This window comes from Mercenaria mercenaria, unplaced genomic scaffold, assembly GCF_021730395.1.
Source record: "Mercenaria mercenaria strain notata unplaced genomic scaffold, MADL_Memer_1 contig_3449, whole genome shotgun sequence".
In the NCBI taxonomy this organism is placed as follows: Eukaryota; Metazoa; Mollusca; class Bivalvia; order Venerida; family Veneridae; genus Mercenaria; species Mercenaria mercenaria.
Genome location: NW_026461587.1, coordinates 10,348 through 23,847, shown reverse-complemented (window position 1 = coordinate 23,847; position 13,500 = coordinate 10,348).

Here is a 13,500-nt window from a genome sequence, read left to right as displayed (position 1 = left end):
TGTATTTGTTTGACAGAATTCAGTCATTTAAACCTTTTAGACGTTTCTGCTTTTAATACTTACTAGAACAGTCAAAAATCGGGAATTTAATAACCGTAAATACTCTTTTTGGAAAGAGAGCTGGATGTTTGCCAAAGAAATCTTCATGAGTCTTAAAATTGCTTATTGTTGAAATAAATGAACAACCAGTATGTTTACATGACACTGTCATGGTTTCGTACAACAGTAACAGCTGGCCTGATGGAGGCTGTTATGTACTACCTGCAAACTGGACAGACATTAGCAGCTTTTAACCAAGCAAGAATACACGACTTGCAGTAAATACGAGAGCAGCGTGTGAGACACTGCACTGAAATATTTCAGCTGTTTGTTTTTTCATTTGTTTTTTTTTTTTTATTTACCTTTTCAATATCAATATTTCGTAGTTAAATTGTTCGTCAGAAGTGCTTCCTACATCTTAACAATGGAGTCTTTTATCTGCTGAAGAACTGGCTGAAGCTATTTTAGGTACATCTTCGCCTGTCTCGGTTTCTGAGGCAGTATCAGTGTCTTATTCTGAAGTGACTTTCCTTTTCATACATTCAGGCTTTTATTTACGTCCGATCTGAGATCTAGTTAAATAAAAGCACAGTTTCGGAAAAGTTCCGGAAATGTTTTCATGATTTTGAATACTTTGTCTGGATTTATAAAATCTAAGTCTACATTTTGAGCAGATTGATTTTGGATTAATATGATCATTGTCTTTACTGACTAAATTTCAAGAATAGCTTTTATCTCTTCTGCATGTGACTGTTTAGAAAAATTCTTCTGTTGTTTTTTTTATTTTGCAAATGTACTTCCACATGAATGGAAGTTACTTCTTCAATTTTGTCTCGTATGTTGTAGGTTTCTGTCATAACAGTTTTTCTCTAGACATTTGAATTTTTCCTTTTAGTTCTTCATTTTCACGACTGAGTTCTTCATTTTCTCGACGAAGAACTTTATTTTCATTTTCTAAAAGTTTACATTTCTCAGCATGTTACACTCTTACATCACAAGTTACCTTATTGCATGAAGAAGTGGGTGACGATTGGAAGTTATAATCTCCTTTATTGAGATCTATGTATTTCTGTCACATTGGATCAGAAGGTTCAGACAAAGAGAGCGAACTTGATGCAAACAACTTGTGAATGAGCTTTAGGCGGGCTAGAAGCAAATAGGTCCTGTGATAAATGAATGGGTGAAGCTTCCTCAACATTCAGCTGTAATCACAAGTTAGAGATATACATATACCAAACAATTATAAGGGCTATAAATAGACTTGATTCTGGTCACGGACTCTCCCCACAAATAAACATGGTCGATAGGTCGGAGGTTTTTTATGCCCCCGAAGGGAGGCATATTAGTTTTCAACTGTCCGTTCGTTAGTTTATTCGTTCGTCACAACGTTAACTGTTTGCATGAAGGTACTTTACTCGTGAACCACTGCACCCAGGACCTTCAGACTTCACATGCTGATAGTACTTATTGAGTAAACCACTCCTACTGACTTTGGGATCACCGGGTCAAAGGTCAAGGTCTCAGGGGCCAACGTTAACTTTTTGCATGAAGGCACTTTACTCGCGAACCACTGGACTCAGGACCTTCAAATTTCACATGCTGATAGTACTTGTTAAGTACAGCACTCCTACTGACTTTGGGGTCACCAGGTCAAAGGTCAAGGTCACAGGGGCCAACGTTAACTTTTTGCATGAAGGCACTTTACTCGCGAACCACTTCACCCAGCAACTTTAATCTTCAAATGCTGATAGTACTTATTGAGTACACCACCCTGACTGACTTTGGGGTCACCAGGTCAAAGGTCAAGGTCACAGGGGCCAACGTTAACTTTTTGCATGAAGGCACTTTACTCGCAAACCACTTCACCCAGGACCTTCAAACTTCACTTGCTGATAGTACTGATTGAGTACACCACTTCTACTGACATTTTTGGGGTCACCAGGTCAAAGGTCAAGGTCATAGGGGCCAACATGAACTTTTTGCATGAAGGCACTTTACTCGCGAACCACTTCACCCAGGACCTTCAAACTTTACATGCTGATAGTATTTTATGAGTACACCAACCCTACTGACTTTGGGGTCACCAGGTCAAAGGTCAAGGTCACATGGGCCAACGTTAACTTTTGCATGAAGGCACTTTACATGCGAACCACTTCACCCGGGACCTTCAATCTTCACATGCTGATAGTACTTATTGAGTTCACCACCCCTACTGACTTTCTGGTTACCAGGTTAAAGGTCAAGGTGCTGCGGGGGCATTTGCGGGGGCATTTGCCACCATTAGTGACAGCTCTTGTTAATATTTTATTTTTACATTGAAATTATATTGCCCGTTATGTCTATCATGGTGAAATGACAGAAACTATTATCAATAAAGTCAATAATAAGCGAACTGATAACGAAAAATGATTTGTTTCATTGTTTGGACATGTATTTACACTTCCTTTTAATAAATTAAGATATTCAATTTTCAAACTTCTAAAACCACCTTGGGTTGGCACCAAACAATTAGGGTCGGTCGGGTGACCCGAAAGTCTGTCTTTTTTTTGGCCTAAGTTAAAATGATCTAATAAATTTCAGTTTATACTCTAAGACATTTTGGCATCTTTGTTACTGGTAAAATTTTCTTTTCCAGAGATAACATTTGAACATGCTTGCACCGGAATAGAACGACTGTAGATGTACTGCAAACATTGACTTTGGTCAGGCTAGGAAATTCATTTTATAGATATCCTAACCAGGACCTTACATGTCAGATCATTTCAACTTTGCAAGTTCATATTCATGCTATACTAATATTATTATTATTATTATTATTATTATTAAGCAAGCTTACATGATTATGAAAAGAAAGCAATCTAGCATACCCATAACCTTTTAGAGCAGTTGGCGATAATATATAATAGCATGCCCACCACAAGCATCGTACAATTGTACCTTTTGTCGTTTTATTTTCTTATTTGTATTGTTTTATTTATATTTAGAAAACATACAAACATTTACCATTGCCAGTTCCACAAGGGTTTCGACCATAAAACAATATACAAATGCACGTTTATTTTAAGGTGTATAAATTATCTAAAGTTTTCGTAAGGTACAGTTATGAAAAAGTAGGTTGTCATCGGTCTTTAATAGCTGTCTCGCTTCACCACCAGACACCTCAATATTTATAAGGCTACCAAACTCAGTTCAACAGTAAAATTATGATGTTACATAAGTTTCAGATTCCTACCATTTTTTCCTGTGCCAGTCTCACTAGCTTCAGAGACTCAAGAGGCGTGGTTTTCTGCTAAAAATAAACAAGGCGGTCATAATGACCCTATACCACTCATTTGAATACCATACTAATAATGGTGTACAAAATTGCTGTAGGTATGAAAATATGTTTTGTTTCAACACAGGCGAGCAGGTCTGTAGGTAAATCGCTACATATCAGTGATTCAACTGTCATTGCTTTAGTGTAAAATAGCAGTCAATACAGAAAGCCATTGTTAGGTAGTCAGGCGAACAGAGGTTACAATGTAACATAGGCGAGGGGAATCCCCTTAAAATGCATAGAAAATTAGGGGCGTCCCGCACCCCCCCCCCCCACCCCCATCCCCATGGAATTAGTTGGACCCACCCGTTCTTGGAAATATCCGGACTTCTCCTGCGACTAGTATAAAAAAAAAGACAGAAAAATGTGTAAAAAAGGGGAAAAATACGAAAGTTTTGCGTGTAAACCAGCGACTTTGACGACAGACACTAAAAACGCGGGCTGGAAACTACACAAGCGTACTCAAAACATAAAGTATACCGACTGATGTTTTTGGAAGAAGTGTCTTTGTTTTCAAATAATTGTTTAAATGCTATAAATTAAGCATCTTCTCATTTCTTTACTGAACCGATACTGTTTTTGCACTTTCTTAGGAAAGGACATCAAGTTACCATGCATTGGACACTGTAGTTACCTGATATCGACCTGTGGACTAGAACGGGTTACCTGATATCGACTTTTGGACTGGAACGGGTAGTTCAACTTTCGAATCGGCATGCGGTACGCTTGATTGACTAATATATATCGTATTCTTGACCGATATTTAATATACGCGCTTTCTTTCATAATTTATTCATAGACACAGGAACAAGCAAGTTTGTTAGTGCAGGATTATCTGTCTGTGCATATCCTATCTGAATTACTTTCATACATTTAGGAGATGCATTTAGATGTATTTAAAACAATAAATAGCAAATTTGCAAATTAATAACAATATACGAAACTTTATGTTTTAAGATAGACAAATTGCAACTAAATTTCTTCGGGCTTTCTTTCAACTTTACCATCGCAATAGAGAGGTTCGTTTTGTAAACAAACTATGTAAATCACTTGGCCTTATTTTAGTTTTTAAATTAAATAGTTCAAATATGTAATTTCTAAAGTTTTCTTGATGAAATCGGAACCTGGCTCAATTCATATAACAATGTTTGTTGCATTGTTTGTTTGTTTGTTTGTTTCTTTGTTTTCTGGGTTTTTAAATAAAAAAGTGGACAACTACAAGTAGCCCAAAACGACATAAAAATGTTGCAGGCCCGGTTTGATATTAGTCTTTTTATGGACGGTAAAACAAATGCAAGTAAGCCTATTTTCAACTTTATTTCACCTACAGAACTATGGTCAGTTAACTTTAACACTTTTATAGATTTTGCACCAGTACTCTCTTGGGTCTCCGCAAATGACTATATGACAAAAAAAACTGTAGTCACGCGATTGAAGTCGACCCCTGCCCTCTTTGGGTTTGAAATCCCGCCAAGAGTTAAGAGTTAAAAAGTTTTTCATCGAGCAGGCTTACGAAAGCTCGATAGTTTACCAAGGTGCCAGCCCGTGATAAAATAATACCCGGCGGGGTGCCTAGGGTCTTCCTCTACCATTAAAAGCCGGAAAGCCGCCACATAACCTATAAATGTGTTTATGTGACGTACGTTAAACCCAACAAAAGTGTAACTAATAACTCTGTATGACTCGAATGTGGAGGGCACTGTCATGTGTCAAATTGTTTAGGTGTACATACAGCGACCATGAGGATTGAAGTTGCGACCTCTTAATATAAGCTATTGTGCTCTGCTTTTTAAGCTAAGCAAGTGGGCTTACACAAAAACAATGAACTAATGTGGCTAATACACAAACAACTATAAAGAGTAGCAAATTTCCAACACTTTCTTTCGTAAATGTACCTCTGTATTCACACCATTTTCTCTATTTAAGTGTGGCTTAATAATAGGGAAATCATAAAACGGAAGTTTCCGCGTAATAATCAAGGTAATTGCTTGTATGAAACAATTTTGATTTTGTATACATATTTTATGTGTACCTCGCTGGCAAAGCACGAGCGCAGGTTGGTATTCAAATAATACTCTCCCAGTCAGGTTAGTATTTCGTTACCGACCTGCGCATGTCTCTTTAGGTTGATAAGCTAATAACAACCCCATCAAAACAAAGGAACCATGCGTAATTTGACTGAACAATCTATCAACGAAGATAATGACCTCTACTTTTCTATGACCTAGACCCCCCCCCCCCCCCCCCCCCCCCCCCCACCCACCCCACACACACACTTAGAAAATATTGTGTGAAATAATAATGATAATGATTCCAAATACAACACAGAAATTTAAATATGAAAACTATTATATAAATACTTAAATCTTTAGTCAGTATAATGTATACTTAAATCTTTACTCATTATAATTCATACTTTATTGATTATAATTATGATAGTAATTAAATATCCGAATGAGTAGTAAAGTAATTGTTTGTGCGAAAACAGTATAACCCCACTTGACCTATGACCCTTGGTCAGGACTGGTCAATGCCGGACAATTTAAAATCCACAGGTTTTAAACCCAGTAAAAACCTCTGATTTAACTAAAGATGATTTAAAATGAAGAAAACATATGTCTTTATTTAAAAATAGTTTCCACTTAAAAACTTTAAACACTACACCGAGAGACAAAATGTAGAATAAGTTTGGCCTAATATAACATACAGGAAGTAAAATATAATGTGGTTGAATTTAGACCACATTTATTTTCTGTTTAAATCACTCTTTTACTTCCTTGTTTTGTAATCCTTCTACATAGATAAAACAACTGTTAAAGACATTAGAAATGACACAAAATGTACACAGTACTAATAAATACATTAATAATTATCCATGAAACAAGAAAATTTCAAACTAAAAATAACACAGACCGGGACAACCAAATGCTAAATATAACAAATATAACAAGGTCAGGTTATTTAGAAATCTACCCCCCTTTAATAATTGAAATTAAAAAAAAAAAACAAGTAATATTTCCCTTTGATAACTGAAATTCATACAAATTTTAATTAATATTGGAAGAATAAAATTACTTTAGGAGCTGTTATTATTTAAAAACAAAAAGTAATTGAATAAATTATAACACATGAAAAATAAAATTATGATAATTTCAAAACCATAACATTATTATAATAAAGAATATACACTATATAAAACCGGTTTCAACTTTTATATCATTGAGTCAGTTGTGTTACGCTTAGTTCCGGAAGTTTATCTGACGTTTCCTGTCTGTTAAAGGTAGCTTGCAGTATGGTTTTTTGTACTGGGTCGTCTTGTCTTTTTAGGTTACAGCCTGCTGTTATGACATCATAAAGAATTCTTCCGTCAATGTTGTAATAGCACTGAATTGCCTTATTTCTTTTCTTGTCTCTAGTTTCGAAGGTTCGAGAGGCAACGAACATGGGGTTGAAGGTGATTCTGGCTGAAAACCCCCGGGGCAGGTTTAATGATTTGGGAAAAACCAGCTGTAGGGGTGAGCCTACAGATGAGGTCTCTTGGAAAGACTAAATGGTTCACCCCGGCTCGGGTGTGCATGTAATAAATTCTACCTGGCGTCGGGGTTAAAATAAATGTACGCAACACGGTTTTTGCACTTTATAACAACTATTAAACAAGTATTACAAGATTAAGTACAAACAACTGAAATCACTCAACCGTTGAGTATGCCATAGGTATATGCATAATTGAATATCATAATACTTTTATGTTATGAAAACCACTCAACCGTTTGAGTATGCCATAGGTATATGCATGATTGAATATCATAATACTTTTATGTTATGAAAACCACTCAACCGTTTGAGTATGCCATAGGCATATGCACGATTGAACATACGCTTTTGAGAGTAGTATGGAATATTCCCATTATATTAATTATTTCAGTTAAATAAAAACACAGTAATTAATAAAAACAAAGATTCACTCAAAAGTTTTTTTCCCCCATCATAAAATGCCAATTTCATGTAGAATCTGATGTAACCTATCCGTCAAAAGCGTAAAATTTATTTCTGTAGATGAATGAACTGTCATAAGGAGAATGTCAAACATTGTCCATTGTTTTAGATAAATTTTAATTTTTTTCTTATACATAGATATTGTTTTGTCCGATCCAATGTCAAAGTCCTGGGCTACTATATTTGTATTATTGGTAAATAACTAAGAAATTAATCAAAACCAGCATTCCCCCCACCTAAATATAAAATGCGATATTGGGCTTTTCCTCAGTTCATCTTTAAACCCGGCCCCCGATAATAAAATCTTAATATTATATATAAATTCCGGCTTTTTCGACTATAAACACACCTTTTAAAAGTAATCTGGTACAGCTATTTTATGTTTTTGGTTTATTTGTATAAAATCTTTATAATCTACGATATTTCCAGATCCTAACGAAATGCATTTAAATAGTTCAGGCCGGTCATATTTTCATATGTTAATGAAATCCAGGCACCCAGAGGGCCCAAAATACTTTTTCATTTTTATGTATTCATGAGGACTGTATTTAAACCTTTGGGATCTGTTTCATAAAAACTGTTAATTCAAAAAAAAACACTTCATGTTTTACTTTTTCTATTTCTTTTTCAATTTTTCTCTATCTTTTCTATCTTTCTTTTTAAATTTAAAAATTTAAATTTCAGCTAAATCATCAAGTCTTTTTGTTGTAGCACTTCAAAAGCAGATAAACTATCAACAACACCATTGTTCTAGCTAATTGTTTTTTTGTTTTAGAAAAGCATTTTTTACTTTTGTAATTTCTGGGTATTAGTAGAAATTTCTTGAGTATTAGCAGTAATTGATTCTCCTTGTTTAGTTTGATATTTCAACTACAGAGTTCAGATCTTTTTATTATTTTTTCAACTTTATTATTAAATTCGCCGATATCTTTTTCTAACATTTCTGTAAGTGTATTTAAATTTCCCGCGTACTTTAAATTGTGGCGTGTGTCAACAGTACTAATCAAGTTCCGAAGTTGTTTCTTAAAATTTTCTAGCTGATCATTAATTGTGTTAATTGCTTTAGCATTAGCAGTGATTGATTCTCCTTGTTTAACTGATTTTTCAACTACAAAGTCCAGTTCATTTTATGTTTTTCAATTTTAGCATTAAATTCTTAATATCTTCTTGAAATTTTTTTTGTAATTTACTTAAGTCTGCATACTTTAAATTATGACGGTTGTCCAACATACTAATCCAAATTCGAATTTGTTTTTTTAAAGCCCATCTATTTTAGAATTGAGCTCTTTTTTAAGGTTATCTAATGCGTGTCATGGTCATCACCTCTTTGTGAACCCTCCCTTTTTTTCCAGTTCAATTTATATTCTGCAAATTTATTTGAAAATGTATCGAGTAAATCTTGATTCCCTTTTGTCATTTTCAGTATTTAGTTATTTACTTCTTTTTTGATTTCTAACTGATCATATTTTGTAACTTTTTTCTCAGCTTAAATAATCTTGTCTTTTAGTTCTTCATGTTAATCATACTGTCCTTTAGTTCTTTATTTGACCATGAACTATAGCAATTTTTTTGCTTAAATACTTCTATTATTTGCTCATCTGTTGTGCCCAGATTTCTCTCTAAGTTCTTTTAATGTTTTATCTAAATTTTTCCATTTCTTTTTAAATTTTTTTCTTGGAGTGAAATTATTACTTCGTTATTCTTTTTAAAATCTTTTATTAATTCTTCAATATTCTTTACTTGTGCTTCTAGTGTCTATTTTATACTTTTAATATCTTCAAGATTATAGTCATCTATTACACTTTGAACTTTTTTATACATAAACCGCCCTTGAAACTGCATCGTTGGGTTTTATCTGGATCTCCCAGGTTGATTATTTCATTACCTCCCAATCTAATGCTCTTTCATTGTGTTATCAAGTTCCTTATTTTTGTGAAGATACGATTCCGTTTCCTTTTAAGTTTTTTGAATTGTTTTTTAGTAGCATAATCAACTTAAATCAATATCAAATTTAACTTTACTTATACGTCGGGTTCACTTATTTGTTCTATATTATTAAAAACTCCCTTTAAATATTTTACCAGTAAAGTTTTTTCTAAAAAATTTCCTTGGTTTGTCAATATATAAGAAATCATATTTTTGATTTGTTGCCATTAGCAAAAGATTAGGGTTAATATTTTGTTCATTACAAATCAAAATCTTTTTCTCGTTTACCTGGACTTTCAAATAAAATATAATGTAAACATTAATTCGGATATCTTTTGGTGTTTTATAGTAAGACGACTTAAATAAATAACACAACAGTTTTGTGACGTCCTTGAATAAAGATTTTGTTATTTCATTTTGAACCTTTTTATCTTCACATACAAATCATCAAATATTACTACTTTTTTTTTTCTGATTAAAGATTCTCACAAGGTTCAGTTTGGTTGGAATCGGCCGAATATTCAAGTATTTCATTTGGATCTACTTTAATTTTTTTTGCAATTTGGCTTAAGTGGTTAATTAAATCTTGATATTTAGATTGTTCTAAGTTTTTGGGCATATAGTAAAATTTTTATCATAATATATAAGAGGTTTTCGAAGTATATGCATTAGTGTATTTGTTTTTCCAGATCCAAAGATCCACATATTAACATTCTAAAACATGAATCTGGCATATAAGGATAATGCTGTTTAAAGTTATTAGATTTATCACTTTTTTACCATAATTTGGAATTTCCATTTATATATAATAATACATTATCTTACATTATATTACATTATTTTACATTATTTTACTTTTTATCTTACATTATCTTACGTTATTATATAAATGCAATCAAAACTTAATGAAATAAGATAAGAAAAAACTTAGTCGGGCAAAAGTTTAGAGCTCTTAGAGAAGAAATAATAAAGAGAAAAAATTAAGAAAGCTACAAATCGGGATATGTACACTGAAATTTTATAAGCCAATTACTGAAGGAATAGAAAGTCAAAAAGAAAAATTATAAAGTCGTTTAAAAGCTTTACTGGAATAAAACAACAATTAGAGTCACTTGGTGATGAAATGAAAGACATACAAACATATCAGGGTTTACCACAGATATTCCAAAAACCGCACCCAATTACAGGTCCCGGAGAAGTTGAAAAATCTAAAAGACAACAAGAATATATACCAGTAGATTGGGGAGATAAACCGTTAGATGGATACCAGAGATAAATTAAAAAAATTAGAAGATTATGGAAGAGAAAAGATGGGAATAACTGAAACAACTGATGATACAACTGAAGAATCAGAAGAATGGGAGCAAGACCAAAAGAATTTACAGTTAATTTTAATAAAGAATTGATTTAACACTTTTGGGTGAAAATATAATACACCACAAGAAGTGTTTTGAATTTTTCACAGCAAATCTAAAGATCCAGATAAAAAATGACTAGAGAAGAAGTAGAAAATATCATAGAAAAGGCATCAAAGGATATAAAAAATTGGGAAATGATTCTGGTTCAATAACTAAAAAGAAAAACAAAAAAAATTTCGATCTGAAGCAAAGGAATAATTATAGCCAAGTCGATAATTTAAGAAATATAGAAAAGTAATCAATGATTTTAGAACAAGGAACAAAGAAATATGGGAAAAGGAATAAAATATCATAATCCATATAAAGTTTCACCAAAAGGACAATAGGGTAATTTAATTATTAACTTAAAATAAACTTTTGGTCAAAACAAATTGGTTGCTAAGGATAGAATAACTGGAAAAGAAGTAATTAACACAAAGATAATGATGATTTAATTGATTTGATTAAAAAAAGTATAACAATAAAAAAAACATTCAATTCATTCTAGAAAAATATTTAAAGAGTTAACAGAAAAATCAGGATTGCCTATCAAAAAAGATCTATGAAATTTAAAAAAAGTAATTAAAAGGACAAGGTTATGACGTTTGTCCATGTAATCCAAAAGAAAGGGGTTAATGAGTTGGAGTTAATTTGTGGTTCAATTAATGCTGGAAATAATAATGAAGATCTAAAAAATGAAGGAAATTAGCATAATTGATAAACTATTAAAAATGAATTCACTATTACCAAAAGAACATGAAATGTTATATAAAAATTATTTTTCTTGAATTTAAATTTTAATTATATATAAATGGAACAAAAAATAGTATTAAGTTCTGAAACAGTTAAAGATAATAACAAAAATACTCCGAGTGATTTTACAATCAGATTTAGTCATTCTTTAATTTTAGAAAAAATAAACTTTGTTGTGGGTTTGGATAGTATTAAACACTATGACCTACTCTTGGCATAATATAGTGATGAATATGAAATAAAAAATTCTTTATAATAATGGTAAGGATTGGAAAGATATCATATTACAAATGGTTTTTTACAGTTACACAGATATTAATAATTATATTAGGAAACATTAAAAAGTAATGGTGATTATGAATTTGATAAATCAACATTGCTCCAAAAGTTTGGAATTTGATTTAAGTATTTTTTAAAGATTTTGATTTAAAATTAAAGATAATTTTATGTTGGATTTAAAAATTTAATCAAATTTTCTACATTGCTTGGATTTGAGAAAAAAACTTTAAACAAAACTGAAGGGGGAAACTACAACACCAAATATAACTAACTCTGTGGATACAATTTACATTCATTGTGATCTTATTGATAATTCACTTGTTGAGGTAATTTCATTTGATATTATCTATGTTTTAAGTACTGCAGATTTAACAAAGCTTTTTCCATTTACAAAAGAACCACAAAGAGTTGGATATTCTGAAATTAATAAATATATATAAATTCAATTAGAATATATATTACAGATGTATTTGGTAAGAATAATTAATTTAATGAGGTTGAAACAAGTTTTACACTAATTTTAAAAGAAATTAATTAAAACTAAATTTTTAAAAAAACTTTAATTAAATAATTAAATAATTAATAAATTTTAGTTTTATATAATTACAAAAAGTTTATGACAAAATAAAGGAATATTTATTTTATGTTGATGCTCAGACTGAAAAATGAAATCATACACGGAACAGTATCTTGACACTTAACAAAATTGCTTTCAAGTTCAGCCGCATCTTCAATTAGCACAGCTGGAACAAAAGCTTTGGAAACAGCAGGAAAGCAGCACTTGAAAGTGGAAAAAAAAAGGGTTTTGGAACAGAAGTTGGAAATTTAGCTGCTAAAAAAAATTTTTAAAAAAATTTTTAAAAAGAAACCTGCTCCGCAGTTGGTAATTTAATTGCTAAGGAATTACAAAAAAGAATAACAGTAAAAAATATAATAAAAATAAATGATAAAGAGGAGGATATTCATATGAAATAAATAGAATATTGTCGGGATCTGGAACTTCAACTCAGCATAAACGTATTAACAGATTAATTTAAAAAAAAATAAAATAATATAATATATACATGTTTAGAACAAAAAAATATTGTAAAGATATGAATTAACTCCTATTCAATTAATACAGCCTTAATAACTGTCTTGGGAAATAATTTTAAGCAACAAAAAAACGGATATCACTTAAAAATAATGATAGAAGCTCATAATTTTGTTTGGGTTTAATGCTTATTTGAAGTAGTTTTAAAGTAAATAAGCTTGCTAATGGTAAATAATTATGCTGATGGAGACCAAATTGCTCTAATTAATAATGCAGCTTCATTAATTGATCATTTTAGTGGTTAAACAAAATGGAAAAATTGTGTATGATTGTAATAATTTATACAAAGTAACAAATGTAAAGATTTTTGGTTGAATTGTCTGAAGATTATGCAAAAACAACTGGAACAAACGAATATATTTATTTAGATACAAATTGATACTGCTGAGAGCAGGAATGGTCAAGCTGGATAAAATAGGGGTTTTGTTTCTAGGAAGTTATCAATCCAGGGTGGTAAATAGGTAAATGCTAAAATTCCATTAAATAATTATTCATTTTTTCAGGGTTTAGAAACTAATATTATCCCTCCAAGTCAAATTCAAATAACATTGCAGCTGACAGATATGATGATTAATTTTTAGAGCTAATGCTGCTGATGCTGGTAGAGTAATTGTAACAAAATTAATTCTATGGGTTCCACGTTTGGTTTTTAATGAATTTGACTTAATTTAATTTCTGAAGATTTACAAAGCAAGATGGTC